This window comes from Zootoca vivipara, chromosome 3, assembly GCF_965207765.1.
Source record: "Zootoca vivipara chromosome 3, rZooViv2.hap1.1, whole genome shotgun sequence".
Taxonomy (NCBI): Eukaryota; Metazoa; Chordata; class Lepidosauria; order Squamata; family Lacertidae; genus Zootoca; species Zootoca vivipara.
The window spans coordinates 117,364,104-117,381,299 of NC_142586.1; the positions used below are offsets into that span (position 1 = coordinate 117,364,104).

At 48.1% G+C, this 17,196-nt stretch overlaps 2 long non-coding RNA genes across 2 annotated transcripts; one reads left to right on the top strand and one right to left on the bottom strand.

The window, feature by feature from the left end:
* The first annotated feature begins 2,931 nt into the window (after window positions 1-2,931).
* Window positions 2,932-5,537, top strand: LOC148686490 (uncharacterized). The gene is made up of 3 exons (XR_015949423.1): window positions 2,932-3,077; window positions 3,857-3,985; window positions 5,139-5,537. It is a non-coding gene; the product is annotated as an uncharacterized LOC148686490 (long non-coding RNA).
* A 4,926-nt stretch (window positions 5,538-10,463) lies between these two features.
* On the bottom strand, window positions 10,464-12,269 carry LOC148686491 (uncharacterized). Its single transcript, XR_015949424.1, has 3 exons — window positions 12,117-12,269; window positions 11,364-11,495; window positions 10,464-10,772 (listed from the first exon to the last, which is right to left on the bottom strand). It is a non-coding gene; the product is annotated as an uncharacterized LOC148686491 (long non-coding RNA).
* Window positions 12,270-17,196: the final 4,927 nt, after the last annotated feature.

Genomic DNA, 17,196 nt, shown 5'->3' on the forward strand with positions numbered 1-17,196 from the left:
ATCCATTGAAGAATGACAGTGTGATTTCTTAGCATCCTTTTGAGGTCATGCCTTTCCTTTTCCATATTTGGAGGACAAATAGCGGGGAAATTGAAAGGCATATCTTCTCAGAGATTCTTACAGTTTGCTTCAACCTTGCATTTCAATGTTTGATGAGGACCAAAAAAGGGGCTTATTTATAAATAAATTAATATCCATATGTCATTCTTTTATCCCCATTTTTGGTTTATTTTGGATGCTGAAGGTTATTTGCTATTGCCCCCTCATGAGGGTTGAAGGAATGATTCTTCAACATCAACTTCGTTGGACTGGTCATGTGGTTTAGATGCCTGGTTATCGTCTTCCAAACAACTGCTCCATTCCCAACTTCAGAATGGAAAGTGAAAAGCTGGTGGACAACAAAAGAAGTGTCCACTGTGGCAGAGAGCGAGAACGCCAGTCTGGAAGTCTTTGTTGGGATGGGGACCAAAGGGGGAAGATGGGAGATCTGGACACAGGTCACATCACAGCCTTCACCAACCTGGTGCCCTCCAGATGTTTGGGGCTACTACTCCCATCGCCTCATGGAGGACCATGTGAGGCTGAGGCTGGTGGGAGTTTTAGCAGTACTATGCCGCTTGCTTGTGAAAACAGCCTCCCATTGGTTTACAAAAGAGAGTGTGAGCTTGTGGGAGAGAGCAAGGGGTGCTGGACTAGACAGGCCTTCGGGCTGGTCCGTTTCAGGGATCCTCTCGTGCTAAGTCCTTCAGATCCACATCTCATACCATCATGTCCGCCTGGGCTTTCTCACCACCATCTGTAACTCAATGGCTTGTCTCCAACTTCACAAATTGAATCCCGATTCCTCTCCTCTCCCTGGACAGTGGTGAGGAACCCATCTCTGCCCCAGGAACCACCAAAATCTGATCTGGAGAGTCATTCCAATCTTTAGAGCAGATTTTGAGGTGCCTGGGGGGAGTCTTCAGGGGAGAGGAGGAAATGTCCTATACCAAGCACAAATCTCTTGCCTGAAGAGGACAGCAGCCTTGGAAATAACCCAATCATTCCAGCACCTAACTGTGCCATTGCCCTCAATCAGACTCCACATCCTTTTTTCCAAAGAAAGGGCAAGTTAAACCCTCCTTTCCCAAATGGTCTGAATGTGTGTGTTGTGCTGTTTGCATTTTACTTGTAGTGCTGAAGCAACACTTGGTTATGATATTCTTGGCAAGGGCAGGCATTGGAATGACATTGTGTGCACTGTTGTTAATTTATGTGTCCATGGGAGAGAGATGGGGGCTCAAAAGTGAGGATCACAGTCTCAAATTATTCTGGGGGCGGAATATTAGTGCCAGTCGTGAGCTGTTGCTCTGTGTCATGGAAATAGCATGTGAAAATGAATTTCATCCAGGGAAATTGCCCTGCCAAAATCTGCAAATCTGGCAAAATGACAGACAGACAATTCCAGGATTTCTATGATGAATGCCATTTTGCTCCATTTTGACCTGGCATTGCTATTCCCCACTCTCACCAACCTCCCCCCCCACCTCCTTCTGATCTGGGCCAATTCCACTGCATTGCTTGGAAGCAGCCACCTGTTACTTCACACACCTTTGCTGCCTGTGGACATCGATGATCATGGAGCAATATTTGTCTGACTTGGAGCCAGACATGGTGAGGAAACACAACTCAGCGGTGAGACCACAGGCTCCCCACCTTGCCTGCTGCTTCTTGCACTTCAGCCTCTTGGGAAAGGATGCTGAAGACATCCCCTATCTGTGTAGGTTGCAGAAGATGAGCAGGTGCCCTGTACGTTTCACAGGACAGAACGCAGTATATGGGAACATCAGAAGAGACACCCTTTGCCCTGGCTGTGCTTGGTTGAGCAATGACACTCTCCTCTCCATAATGCGAAGGCTGTCGAGCAGCTGAATCTGTGGGGCAGGTTGAGTGTGGGAAAGGTGGAAGAGACAAGGATGTTTCATTATGGGAGGTAAGGTGGATTCAGTTTGATGGGGACATCGGGTGAAGCTGAATGTCGGGAGATTCAGGAGATGTAAAAGAAAGGACTTTTTCATTCAGTGTACAGTGGTACCTCGGTTTACAAACACAATTGGTTCCGGAAGTCTGTACTTAACCTGAAGCGTACTTAACCTGAAGCGAACTTTCCCATTGAAAGTAATGGAAAGTGAATTAATTCGTTCCAAGACAGGTCCACGGAGTACTTAAACTGAAAATACTCAAACCGAGGCGTACTTAAGCCGAGGTATGACTGTATAGTTAAATACAGAACTCACTTCAAAAAGAGGCAATGAGGACCAGCAAGTTGCATGACTTTAAAAGCAGATTGGGCAAACTCATGACTTGAGATGCCTTTCAATGGCATGGCAACTTGCCATGATGGCTTCTTCCTGCCTCTTCCTGGAAATGGCACTTAGGGCCACAGTTGTGACCAGCATCCATCCATATCCTACACAGAAGGCCTTTTCAAAACCATCTAAGGTGGCAGCTAACAGTGATTGAGCTCGCGAATGGATTGCCCTTTAAAAACTGGGTACATCATGCTGCCCAACTGATGGGCAAATATGACCTCTCAGTGACTGAGCCAGCAGAAACAAAATTTGGGAGCAACAGCAACCCCCTTGCTTCTGATTCTGAGGACTGGAGTTCAGAGGCCAACAGTTGAGGGAGAACATAGCCATGGTGGCCAGGAGCCCTGATAGCGCTCTCCTCCAAGAAATAAAATATTTGTAATCTCAATGCATTCTTGGAAAATTCCTTCATCAAGGGCACCATTTTACAAACAACCCAATTTCCTCTCTTTGCCGGTCATTTTTCCATATGTGGTTCTGCACAAGAACATTACAGAAATCCGGACGGCTCTTCTCATGTTCTTCTGCCCTGCAGGGCTTGCAACATCAATCCTGTAAGAGATATTTTGCTTCCCACAAGGTTTCCACAGTCCTCCATCCACCTACAAATAGGGGGACCTCTTCTACTTGGCTTCTGGCATCTCCAGGATTCCCACCAACCTCCAGACATGAAGATCTTCTGCCTCCTCTCTCTCGCCTTCCTCTTCTTGATGCTGCTGGCTCCAGGTATGACCTTCTTCTCAGATGCTATCTCTGAACTCCATACCTCTCATATTTATTCCTTTTAAACCTGCCTCTTAACACCACTTGCAGGAAACCCCAAAGGGATGGGTGTGGAGTCCTCTTGCCCCTATGTCCTCCTTGAGAACTTCCCAAATGGGGCTTCTGGTTGGCCACTGTGAGACCAGGTTGATGGACTTGATGAGTCCCCTTTGGCCTGATCCAGCAGCCAAGCTCTTGGGATCTGATTGTCATCCCAATCCTAAAATATGGAATCCGATCCAAAGAAGCTGACAAATCCCGCAGGGATTGACAAATCCCGCAGGGCCCTAGTCTGCTGAGACAGAGCGTTCCACCAGGTAGGGCGCAGTACTGAGAAGGCCTTGGTCCTGGTCGAGGCCAGCCTAACTACCTTGTGACCCGGGATCTCCAGTATGTTATTATTTGTGGACCTTAATGTCTTCTGCGGGGCATACTGGGAGAGGCGGTCCCGTAGGTACGAGGGTCCTAAGCCGCATAAGGCTTACTCGCTGTAATTCTAATCCTAAAACCAGGAATATAATCCATAGGAATTGCCTTGGCTCAGACCTTTTGCTGAAGGTGCAGGCAGGAGGGGAAGGGTCTCTCTCTCCACCCCAGACCCTTTCCCTGCATTCATCCTGCACCAGCTGTCCCCCTCCAGGTTTCTTGCCTCGCAGGGTTATTAGGGAAGAAGAACTGAAGCTGTAGAAGGTCAGTTCTGGGGGTGCAGAGCTGGCTTCAAATGGTTCTTTCTCCTCCCCCAGATTTCATCAGAGCCCAAAATCCCAATGAAGAATGTCGCCTTGCCGGTGGGAGCTGCCATTATTTTAGGTGCTGGAAAGGCAAAACAGAAATTGCTAAATGCACAGGAAGCAAAGTTTGTTGCCGTTAAGGTGAGTTAGATCAAATTATAACTGTGTCTCAAAGAGAGGTGACTGTGTCTCAAAGCGAGGCGACTTACAGCTCTGTTTCCACCCACAGTCACAACTTCTCTTAGCCTGGAAAGAAAAGGGGTCTTTGGCTGACCCCTTCCTCAGATAGCAAAGGCATTCCACGTGAAGCATCTCTGTAAAGGTTGTTTTTGTATCACAGAACTGTTGAGTTGGAAGGGAACCCACACATCCCACAATGGCTGGGAGGGAAAGGGTTAAGTGTTCTGCTCAAATTTGTCATGGCTCATCACACATTGAGACTGAATCCGGATCTGCACTACTTACGGGCTCCTGTTCCTCTATTAAAGAAACATAGTCTCACAGAATGGTAGAGTTGGAAGGGACTCCAAGAGTCCTCTAGTCCAACCCCCTGCAATGCAGGGATCTCAGGTAAAGCATTCCTGACAGATGGCCATCAAACCTCTGCTTGAAAACTCCAAGGAGGGAGGGTCCACAACCTCCTGACGGAGACCGTTCCTCTATCAATCAGCTCTTACCATCAGAAAATTATTCGTGATGTTTAGCCGCAATCTCCTTTCATCAAGCCCTCCCATATGCTGCCTTTTGTCCATCCCTTTCCACACGATCTCTCAATCACAAGGTCCCAATCCCATCTCATGCTGCCAGCATTCAAAGTATTAGCCATCAGGACTTGCCTTTATGTTAGGGAGTGACTGCTTCATTCACCAACCAGATCCTGAAAACTATTGCATGTCTGTTAGATTCTCTCCACCTGCTCAGTTCCATGTTCCGGTTTAGGGGCCCCTGCCCTTGTAGTACTTTCTCTCCAGGAGCTGAGAAATAATAACTCAAAAAGCAAGCAGGCCAGCTTTTGGCAACCCTGACATCTCATTTTCTACCAACTGAGGACTGCAACTCCCAGCAGCCCCAAGCTACATGGTCATGTGATGGTGGGTATAGATGGGCCGGCTTGGGAGCAGGATGGAGACACACACACACCCCAAACACACACACACACTTTTAGCTGGAGGTCTGAAACAAACCCTCTGTGTGCAATTTGAGCACCTACAACAGCCAGCTCTTCAGCCTCCCAGTTGGGGTCACTGGTTTGGGTTTTCAGCATCCATATTAACAGTGTTTCCTCCTCTCATAGGCAACATACCTGTCAACTTTCGGGTTTGAAAATAAGGAAATCAGCAACCTCACCTGTCCCAGGGACAGTCTACAGTATATCTAACAATCCAGGATAGCAGTGGGAAACAGAACTGGAATAAGGGAGCTTCCCGCAAAAAAAGGGAGGGTTGACAGCTATGACAGGCAAGTAACTCTACAAATCTCCTGTGCAAAACCTCTGGTGAAAGGAAGACCGCCCTCCTCTCCTCTGATGTGCAGCTGCCTTGACTAGACCCCCCATCTCTGCTGGGGAAGAAACCGCTTTGCTTGATGCTGCTGAAGGCGATTCTGGGAAGGAGTCAAGAGGGAGCCGTCCTGTCTGCCTGTCTACTCATGAGAATCTCAATGCATTCTTTTTAATAAATGCAAGCATTGGAAACCTTTGTGTAGGTCCATGTTGTTAAAATGTGTGCTGGGTCTTGTTTTCTGTTGCACTATAATATCTGGTTTGTGAAACACATAAATAGAAGAACACAGAGAGGCCGAGACAGGACATGTGGTTAGGATTCCATGGAGACATGAGATTCCTCCATGTGTGCAATATCTTGAAACAGGGCTGGGAAGGTCTGAGCTCTGTGACAGGTATAGGGCTCTATTGATCGACTTGAACCTGCAACCTTTGACAAGCTCCTGCCAACTTCCTTGGCTGTGCAGACAGTATCCAACCAGATGCCCACAAACAGGACCACAGCCCAAATGTGCCTCTTCTTCCCACAGTCTCCTGCCATGACAATGGAGGGAGAACAAAGGCATTGTGATGAGTAGCAGTAGGTAGTCTCCAATATTGTTTGGAGAACCCCCAGGATCCCCATCCCTGTCTTATAGAATTATAGATTTGTAGAGTTGGAAGGGACTGTGAGGGTCATCTAGTCTGGTCCCCTGCAATGCAGGAATCTCAGCTGAAGCCTCCATGACAGATGGCCATCCAACCTCTGCTTAAAAGCCTCCAAGGAAGGAGAGCCACCACCTCCTGAGGGAGACTGTTCCACTGTCAAATAGCTCCTACTGTCAGAAAGTTTTTTCTGAATATTTAGTCAGAATCTCATTTCTTGTAACTTGAAGACATTGGTTTGGGCCCTACTTTCCAGAGCAGCAGAAAACAAGCTTGCTTCATCTTCTGTGTGACAGCCCTTTAGATATTTGAAGGGTGCTATCGTATTTCTTAAGGAAAGGTGAGTTGGAAGCTGTCCAAAACCTTGTGATCATCCCTGGACAGGTGAGGCCCCTTCAGGTGAGTAATTCCAGCCCATCATCTGGGTGACACTCAAGATTTGATGCAGCTGATGCTCTCCTCCCCCTCCTTTCTTGCTTCCATTCCATCATACCTCAATACCTCAAGGAGACCCTCCCCCTGTGAACCTACTGAGACCCTGAAATCATGTGTTCCTCCTCCCCAAGATGTCCAGAGGGTGGCAACACAAGAATGGGCATTTTCTGTGATTGTTGGATGAAGTCCTCAGTGTGGTTTGGGGGAGATATTGGTTTGTTTGTTTGGTTGTTTTTTTTGTTTATGATGTATTTTGTGTTTTTATGTTGTGAACTGCCCCAAAATCTACGATTGAAGGGTGGTATACAAATCAGAATCGGGATCAGGATCAGAATCATACTGTAGCATCCCAGGCTGAAGGAAACTTCACCACGCAGCAATAGAGAAAAGTAAAGTAATTTATTGTTTGCTGACAGCAAACAGTGACTCAGAGGATACTTCCTAAAAAAACTGAGCCCAGGAGCATCAGTGTTCTGGGTTTATATACCTTTTCCAGACAACATTTGGCATCACAAATGTAAACCAATAAGGCATGGAGACAATAAGCTTCCATATAAAGCACTTCCTTAGAGCTGTGGTTGGTATTCAATGCAAAACAAAAAAACCTTACACATCAAGCATCCTGCTGGCCATCAAATAGAATGGCATTTCCGTGTGCTGCTCTGGTTCGCCAGAAGCGGCTTAGTCATGCTGGCCACATGACCCAGAAGCTGTACACTGGCTCCCTTGGCCAAGAACGCGAGATGAGTGCCGCAACCCCAGAGTCGGTCACGACTGGACCTGATGGTCAGGGGTCCCTTTACCTTTAAATGGGAAAATAAAGGTAAAGGTAAAGGTAAAGGGGCCCCTGACCATCAGGTCCAGTCGTGTCCAACTCTGGGGTTGCGGCACTCATCTCCCTTTATTGGCTGAGGGAGCCGGCGTTTGTCCGCAGACAGCTTCCGGGTCATGTGGCCAGCATGACAAAGCTGCTTCTGGTGAACCAGAGCAGTGCATGGAAACGCCGTTTATCTTCCCGCCAGAGCGGTCCCTATTTATCTACTTGCACTTTGATGTGCTTTCAAACTGCTAGGTTGGCAGGAGCTGGGACCGAGCAACGGGAGCTCGCCCCGTTGCAGGGATTCGAACCGCCGACCTTCTGATCAGCAAGCCCTAGGCTCTGTGGTTTAACCCATAGCGCCACCTGAGTCCCAAAAATACCAGGGAAAATAAAAAGGTAAAGGGACCCCTGACCATTAGGTCCTGTCGTGACCGACTCTGGGGTTGCGCGCTCATCTCGCATTATTGGCCGAGGGAGCCGGCGTATAGCTTCCAGGTCATGTGGCCAGCATGACAAAGCCGCTTCTGGCAAACCAGAGCACCACATGGAGACGCCGTTTACCTTCCCGCTGTAGCGGTTCCTATTTATCTACTTGCATTTTGACGTGCTTTCGAACTGCTAGGTTGGCAGGAGCTGGGACCAAGCAACGGGAGCTCACCCCGTCACAGGGATTCGAACCACCGACCTTCTGATCAGCAAGCCCTAGGCTCAGTGGTTTAACCACAGCGCCACCTGCGTCCCTGTCACCAGGGGAAATACCAGGATAATATTAGTGAACCTGATCAAACGCATCTGCTGCCGTGAGTTTAAAAGGGGAATGTTACTCTGCTAATTTGTGAAATTTGTTAACACAATTTGGAATAGGATATAATCAAATAATATATCCTCTCCTGCATCCCTGAACATTCCCGCATCTCTTTCTCTCTATTCCTACGTCACAGTACATATTTCTTCCAGGGAAACCACCACGGAGGGCAGGAACTCCAAAGAACCAGCAGGTGGTGCTCCAGGATCGGTTGCTTGTGGCAGATCGTGTGGCTTGTTATTCTAGAAAAATTGTGGTTGTCTTTTACAGCCCAACTCTCCGTCATAGGACTCAGTATGGGTCAGAGAGGAATGGATGGCAGTAGAAAGCAAGCGAGGAAGGTGTTTCTTTTTCTGTTGCCAACTAAGTTATCCCACTGCAAGGAGCTGAGGATCCAGAAAACAAGGTGTGTAGAAGCTTTCAAAGACTTTAGAAATTGCCCAGCCCCTTAGCCAAAGACCACCCAAAAGCATCATGCAAGCATCACAGAAAGAGGCTGTCTACAACAGAAATTGGAGAGTGTGGCTTGTCTCCTGTCTCTCAAGTTATCTGATAATGGTTGGCACCTGAGCCCCAAGTTCCCAGGCGAACAATAAATCACACTGACACAGAATACTTGGTTTATGGGTTCAAATAGGCCACGACGTTATTGCTTTTAGATGTGAGTGGTTTGGCTTAGGCATTGGGGTGAAGCCAGGCTATATATTGACACCTGCCCATCTGCAGGGAGGCCACGGAAGGGTAAACCACCAATGGGGGTGCCCTATAAATTACGTCAGATAGTGGCATCACCCCGAGGGGTCCCCGCTCTGCCGGCTGATGGGCTGGGGCTGCCACGCAACGCCGCTGATGCAGCCGGCAATGACGTAGGGGGAAGGTAGTGTAACACACACACACACACCGCATGCTGGAAGACTTTGAGGTTCGGCTGTCCGTGCACAACAGCATCCTCCAATATAGAGGACAGCTGATTTTTCCTGCTTTCCTTCTGAGCCATTCTTTTGAGATGGTAAATGCCTTAGTTCTTTAATCCAGTGCATAGGTCTACCCTGTTCATACACAAAATATCCCCTTAAAACAGGATTTGACGCTTTCTCCAAGATACTTCCTTTTGCAGAGAAATATTTGAGGTCATTAAGACTCAAGATGGCTTCAGGATTGCTCTCCTGTACTCTTACAGACATGGGGCTTATATCCTTATACCGGTATGTGCTTACCTTGTTAGGAACATTCGCTTTATTTATGACACCTTTGAATTCTTATGACACTGTATATGGGAGATGGAATTCCAAACGATGTCCTTCCTAAAATTTCTAAAGGCTGCCATTGCAAAGGGCAGCTGACACCAATCCCAGAATGCTCAGAGCCAGGGACAGAGGAAGCTCTCAGACCTACAAAGGGATCCATCTCCTGAGAAACAGCAGCATCAACAATTGCAGTAGGGAAAGGCCCCTGAGCTATTGCAGCCCTGAGTCATTTCAGCCTTTGTAGGTCAAAACCAGCACTTTCAATTGGGTCCAATTCAAAGTTCTTTAGCTTGCACTAGAAGACCCACAGGGACCATTCCAACAATTCTAGGATTCTCTAATTTTGCTCCCTTTTGACCTGGAGGGGGATGTGCTTAGTATTGTTCCCCTGGACTTGGAAGACCTGGATTTAAATCCCCACCTAGCCATGAAGCTCACTGGGTGACCCTGGGCCAGTCACTACATTTCAGCCTAGCCTACCTCACAGGGTTGTTGCAAAGGAGGAGGACCAAGATGATCAAGGTTCTGGAGAAGAAGCCATATGAGGAATGGTTGAGGGAGCTGGGTAGGTTTAGCCTGGAGAAGAGGAGACTTAGAGGAGATATGATATTCATCTTCAAATATCTTAAGGGCTGTCATGTGAAAGGTGGAGCAAGCTTGTTTTCTCCTGCTCTGGAGGGCAGGGCCCAAACCAATGGATTCCAATTCCATGAATGGAGATTCTGACTAACACTAGGAAGATCTTTTTGAAGGAAAAAGTTGCTTGACCGTGGAATGGTATCTCTCAGAAGGTGGTGGACTCTCCTTCAGTGGAGAATTTTAAGCAGAGATTGGATGGCCACCTGTCAGAGATTCTATAACTTGGACTAGTTGACCCTCAGGGTCCCTTCCAACTCTATAATGCTAGGACTCTCCGGTGATAATTGCAATTTTGCTCCATTTCGACCCGGAAGGAGATGTGTCTAGCATTGCTTCCCCCCCCTCCCACCAACTGCCCCCCTGAACCTCCTCCAGAACTAGGCCAATTCCCAAGTCCACTGTGTTGCACAGAAGCACCTGCCAGTTACTCCAAAACCAAAGGAAAGTCACAGGATGGAGAGGAACTGGCAGAGCCCCCACCCCAAACCGGCGCCCCTTTTCATACAAGGCACCCACACAGAGGTTTCCAATGCTTGCATTTATTGAAAGGAAAAGCAAAAGCAAATAAGCAGGCAAATCCCATCCTAAACCCAGTTACAAAGATGTCACCCTCATTGAGCACAGCAGGAGTTGCTCTGGAGTAACCGGGCAGAAAGGATTGGGCTGTTACGGATCCTTCTCAGAATCGCCTTCAGAAGCAGCAGAAGCAGCAGGAGGAGGAGTGAGCAAAGAGTTTCTGCAGAGGTGGAGTCAAGGCAGTTGCATCTCCAGAGAAGAAATGGGACGGCCTTCCTTTCATTTCATCAGAGATGGTGCCCAGTGGGTCTGCTGTAGAGCTGAACAATAGAGAGAGGAAACACAGTGAATATTGGGTGGGTGGGTGTGCTCAAAACAAGCCAGGGACCCCCTGAAGACCAAAGAGCCTAATGCTATCAGAGTTGGGATTTCATGGGGTGTGCGTGTGCGTGTGTGTGTGGCTGAGACCTTAGCTCAGCTGGTTAGAGTTGGTCAGAGTGTGACCTTCTGCTGAATGTGCAGAAGTCGGGAGAGTTCTGCATCCCAAACCCACATGCCTCCTTACACTGTCTGGGGCTGATAATCCAAAACATCTGGTGGCCCCCTGATTGACAAAGGCTGCCCTCTAGGCTTTCAAAAACCTTGTTTCACATGGGGCTTGTTCTCCCGCTCCTGTCTTCTAAGCTCCAAGTGGCTCCCAATGTCATTAGGGAATTCTCAAGGTCAAAACCAAAAACAGTCAATTTAGCATTTGGGAGAATCTTGCAGGTGCCCCCCACCCACCATGACGGTTAAGGGTCAAAGACGGGGGGGGGGAGCAGAGCTGTAAGTCTCAGGCCTTTGGGGTCATGTCTCTTTGAGATGTTCCAGACTTATTTCCAGACACAGGTATGGTTTTGCATCTAACTCACCTTAGGTGCCCTTGCAGCAAGGCCTGTCTCCCGAACACTTCGAAATCTCTTTCTCGCCTTTGTTGCAGGTTTTTCTGCAGGTGCCCCCATTCTGTTGGCATTCCTGGGTGGGACGTGTAGCTCCGGTGAAATCTGTAGGGGAAAGCGAAGAGAAGAGCCAACTACCGTAAGAGAGGGAGATGCAACTACAGGACCAAGGAGAGGATCTACCTGGGAAGGCTGCTCTGTCTCCCAGGACTGGCCTTCCACAGCTGGTGCAGGATGATTGCACGGAAGGGGGCTGGGATGGAGAGTGAGACCCTCCCCCTCCCCCCTGCCCCGTCAGAAGGAGGGCTAACTCAAGGTAATCACTGGCTTCCCTGGGGGCCACTGGAAACCTTGGAGAGAGAAGTTCTCTTGCCCAGGGAACTGGCCCACTCTCTTCCCCACCACAAAGCTAAATGCCCTGAAATATGTTATTACAGATTTCCTAGCAACAGCTTCTTTGGATCAGATTCCATATTTTAGGATTGGGATGACAATCAGATCCCAAGAGCTTGGCTGCTGGATCAGGCCAAAGGGGACTCATCAAGTCCATCAACCTGGTCTCACAGTGGCCAACCAGATGCCTCATTAGGGAAGCTCTCAAGGGGGACAGAGGGGCAAGAAGACTCTACACCCTTCCCTTTGGGATTCCCTGCAAGTGATATTCAGAGGCAGGTTTAAAAGGAATAAAGCGGAGAGCTGTGGGTCTCAGAGAAGAAGAAGCCCTACCTGGAGCCAGCAGCATCAAGAAGAGGAAGGCGAGAGAGAGGATGCAGAAGATCTTCATGGCTGGAGGTTGGTGGGAATCCTGGAGATGCCTGAAGCCAAGTGGAAGAGCAGATGTCTGGGGAAGGAGAGGTCCCTCTACTTATAGGTGGATGGAGGACTGATGAAACCTTGTGGGAACCCAAATGTCTTTTACAGGATACATGTCACAATCCTTGCGGGGCAGAAGAAGATGAGAATTGCCGTCTGGATTTGAGTAATGCTCTTGTGCAAAACCACATGTGGAAGAAGGACCACAAACCAGGCTAGTGTCACTGACTGACAAAGAGAAGCAGGGGGAATTGTTTCTGAAACTATGCCACTGGAGAATTAATTTCCCAGCTATGCATTGAGTTTACCATGACGTTAATAGAGGAAAAGCAGGTTCTTGGGGGGAGGAGAGGGCTATCTGGGCTCCTGGCCCCCAGGGCTCTGTTTTCCCTCCACTGCTGGTGTCTGAAGGTCTCTGAACTCCAGTTGCTCACAATCACAAGCGAGGGCATGGCTGTTTCTCACGTGTGTTTCTGGTAGCCTTCTTGTTACCTACCATTCCCAACAATGGTTGACTCTTGCAGGCTGCTGGTTTTGCAGAGTTAAGGTTTCTTCAGATAATGCATTTTAAAAAGATCCATCTCAGCACACAGTTAAAGAATGGAGTTTGCTCCTACCAGAGATAGCGCCACCAAATTAGATAGTTTTGAAAGGCTCTTCTTTGTGGGTTATCAATGGCTACTGGTACCCCGCTGTATGGGTTTGGGTACCCGTTATGTGACTGGAGAACCGCCTTGGAAAATTCAAAGAGTCAATTTGGAAGGATGATTCTATTCCGTTTCACGTACTGTTGTGGAAAGTGCAAGTTAGCTGGTCAGACCTTTAATTTCCAGCTGAATTTAATGTCTCCCATTTCCCTGCCAAAAACTCAAAAAGGACCCCACTGGCAAGCAATCCATTGAAGAATGACAGTGTGATTTCTTAGCATCCTTTTGAGGTCATGCCTTTCCTTTTCCATATTTGGAGGACAAATAGCGGGGAAATTGAAAGGCATATCTTCTCAGAGATTCTTACAGTTTGCTTCAACCTTGCATTTCAATGTTTGATGAGGACCAAAAAAGGGGCTTATTTATAAATAAATTAATATCCATATGTCATTCTTTTATCCCCATTTTTGGTTTATTTTGGATGCTGAAGGTTATTTGCTATTGCCCCCTCATGAGGGTTGAAGGAATGATTCTTCAACATCAACTTCGTTGGACTGGTCATGTGGTTTAGATGCCTGGTTATCGTCTTCCAAACAACTGCTCCATTCCCAACTTCAGAATGGAAAGTGAAAAGCTGGTGGACAACAAAAGAAGTGTCCACTGTGGCAGAGAGCGAGAACGCCAGTCTGGAAGTCTTTGTTGGGATGGGGACCAAAGGGGGAAGATGGGAGATCTGGACACAGGTCACATCACAGCCTTCACCAACCTGGTGCCCTCCAGATGTTTGGGGCTACTACTCCCATCGCCTCATGGAGGACCATGTGAGGCTGAGGCTGGTGGGAGTTTTAGCAGTACTATGCCGCTTGCTTGTGAAAACAGCCTCCCATTGGTTTACAAAAGAGAGTGTGAGCTTGTGGGAGAGAGCAAGGGGTGCTGGACTAGACAGGCCTTCGGGCTGGTCCGTTTCAGGGATCCTCTCGTGCTAAGTCCTTCAGATCCACATCTCATACCATCATGTCCGCCTGGGCTTTCTCACCACCATCTGTAACTCAATGGCTTGTCTCCAACTTCACAAATTGAATCCCGATTCCTCTCCTCTCCCTGGACAGTGGTGAGGAACCCATCTCTGCCCCAGGAACCACCAAAATCTGATCTGGAGAGTCATTCCAATCTTTAGAGCAGATTTTGAGGTGCCTGGGGGGAGTCTTCAGGGGAGAGGAGGAAATGTCCTATACCAAGCACAAATCTCTTGCCTGAAGAGGACAGCAGCCTTGGAAATAACCCAATCATTCCAGCACCTAACTGTGCCATTGCCCTCAATCAGACTCCACATCCATTTTTCCAAAGAAAGGGCAAGTTAAACCCTCCTTTCCCAAATGGTCTGAATGTGTGTGTTGTGCTGTTTGCATTTTACTTGTAGTGCTGAAGCAACACTTGGTTATGATATTCTTGGCAAGGGCAGGCATTGGAATGACATTGTGTGCACTGTTGTTAATTTATGTGTCCATGGGAGAGAGATGGGGGCTCAAAAGTGAGGATCACAGTCTCAAATTATTCTGGGGGCGGAATATTAGTGCCAGTCGTGAGCTGTTGCTCTGTGTCATGGAAATAGCATGTGAAAATGAATTTCATCCAGGGAAATTGCCCTGCCAAAATCTGCAAATCTGGCAAAATGACAGACAGACAATTCCAGGATTTCTATGATGAATGCCATTTTGCTCCATTTTGACCTGGCATTGCTATTCCCCACTCTCACCAACCTCCCCCCCCACCTCCTTCTGATCTGGGCCAATTCCACTGCATTGCTTGGAAGCAGCCACCTGTTACTTCACACACCTTTGCTGCCTGTGGACATCGATGATCATGGAGCAATATTTGTCTGACTTGGAGCCAGACATGGTGAGGAAACACAACTCAGCGGTGAGACCACAGGCTCCCCACCTTGCCTGCTGCTTCTTGCACTTCAGCCTCTTGGGAAAGGATGCTGAAGACATCCCCTATCTGTGTAGGTTGCAGAAGATGAGCAGGTGCCCTGTACGTTTCACAGGACAGAACGCAGTATATGGGAACATCAGAAGAGACACCCTTTGCCCTGGCTGTGCTTGGTTGAGCAATGACACTCTCCTCTCCATAATGCGAAGGCTGTCGAGCAGCTGAATCTGTGGGGCAGGTTGAGTGTGGGAAAGGTGGAAGAGACAAGGATGTTTCATTATGGGAGGTAAGGTGGATTCAGTTTGATGGGGACATCGGGTGAAGCTGAATGTCGGGAGATTCAGGAGATGTAAAAGAAAGGACTTTTTCATTCAGTGTACAGTGGTACCTCGGTTTACAAACACAATTGGTTCCGGAAGTCTGTACTTAACCTGAAGCGTACTTAACCTGAAGCGAACTTTCCCATTGAAAGTAATGGAAAGTGAATTAATTCGTTCCAAGACAGGTCCACGGAGTACTTAAACTGAAAATACTCAAACCGAGGCGTACTTAAGCCGAGGTATGACTGTATAGTTAAATACAGAACTCACTTCAAAAAGAGGCAATGAGGACCAGCAAGTTGCATGACTTTAAAAGCAGATTGGGCAAACTCATGACTTGAGATGCCTTTCAATGGCATGGCAACTTGCCATGATGGCTTCTTCCTGCCTCTTCCTGGAAATGGCACTTAGGGCCACAGTTGTGACCAGCATCCATCCATATCCTACACAGAAGGCCTTTTCAAAACCATCTAAGGTGGCAGCTAACAGTGATTGAGCTCGCGAATGGATTGCCCTTTAAAAACTGGGTACATCATGCTGCCCAACTGATGGGCAAATATGACCTCTCAGTGACTGAGCCAGCAGAAACAAAATTTGGGAGCAACAGCAACCCCCTTGCTTCTGATTCTGAGGACTGGAGTTCAGAGGCCAACAGTTGAGGGAGAACATAGCCATGGTGGCCAGGAGCCCTGATAGCGCTCTCCTCCAAGAAATAAAATATTTGTAATCTCAATGCATTCTTGGAAAATTCCTTCATCAAGGGCACCATTTTACAAACAACCCAATTTCCTCTCTTTGCCGGTCATTTTTCCATATGTGGTTCTGCACAAGAACATTACAGAAATCCGGACGGCTCTTCTCATGTTCTTCTGCCCTGCAGGGCTTGCAACATCAATCCTGTAAGAGATATTTTGCTTCCCACAAGGTTTCCACAGTCCTCCATCCACCTACAAATAGGGGGACCTCTTCTACTTGGCTTCTGGCATCTCCAGGATTCCCACCAACCTCCAGACATGAAGATCTTCTGCCTCCTCTCTCTCGCCTTCCTCTTCTTGATGCTGCTGGCTCCAGGTATGACCTTCTTCTCAGATGCTATCTCTGAACTCCATACCTCTCATATTTATTCCTTTTAAACCTGCCTCTTAACACCACTTGCAGGAAACCCCAAAGGGATGGGTGTGGAGTCCTCTTGCCCCTATGTCCTCCTTGAGAACTTCCCAAATGGGGCTTCTGGTTGGCCACTGTGAGACCAGGTTGATGGACTTGATGAGTCCCCTTTGGCCTGATCCAGCAGCCAAGCTCTTGGGATCTGATTGTCATCCCAATCCTAAAATATGGAATCCGATCCAAAGAAGCTGACAAATCCCGCAGGGATTGACAAATCCCGCAGGGCCCTAGTCTGCTGAGACAGAGCGTTCCACCAGGTAGGGCGCAGTACTGAGAAGGCCTTGGTCCTGGTCGAGGCCAGCCTAACTACCTTGTGACCCGGGATCTCCAGTATGTTATTATTTGTGGACCTTAATGTCTTCTGCGGGGCATACTGGGAGAGGCGGTCCCGTAGGTACGAGGGTCCTAAGCCGCATAAGGCTTACTCGCTGTAATTCTAATCCTAAAACCAGGAATATAATCCATAGGAATTGCCTTGGCTCAGACCTTTTGCTGAAGGTGCAGGCAGGAGGGGAAGGGTCTCTCTCTCCACCCCAGACCCTTTCCCTGCATTCATCCTGCACCAGCTGTCCCCCTCCAGGTTTCTTGCCTCGCAGGGTTATTAGGGAAGAAGAACTGAAGCTGTAGAAGGTCAGTTCTGGGGGTGCAGAGCTGGCTTCAAATGGTTCTTTCTCCTCCCCCAGATTTCATCAGAGCCCAAAATCCCAATGAAGAATGTCGCCTTGCCGGTGGGAGCTGCCATTATTTTAGGTGCTGGAAAGGCAAAACAGAAATTGCTAAATGCACAGGAAGCAAAGTTTGTTGCCGTTAAGGTGAGTTAGATCAAATTATAACTGTGTCTCAAAGAGAGGTGACTGTGTCTCAAAGCGAGGCGACTTACAGCTCTGTTTCCACCCACAGTCACAACTTCTCTTAGCCTGGAAAGAA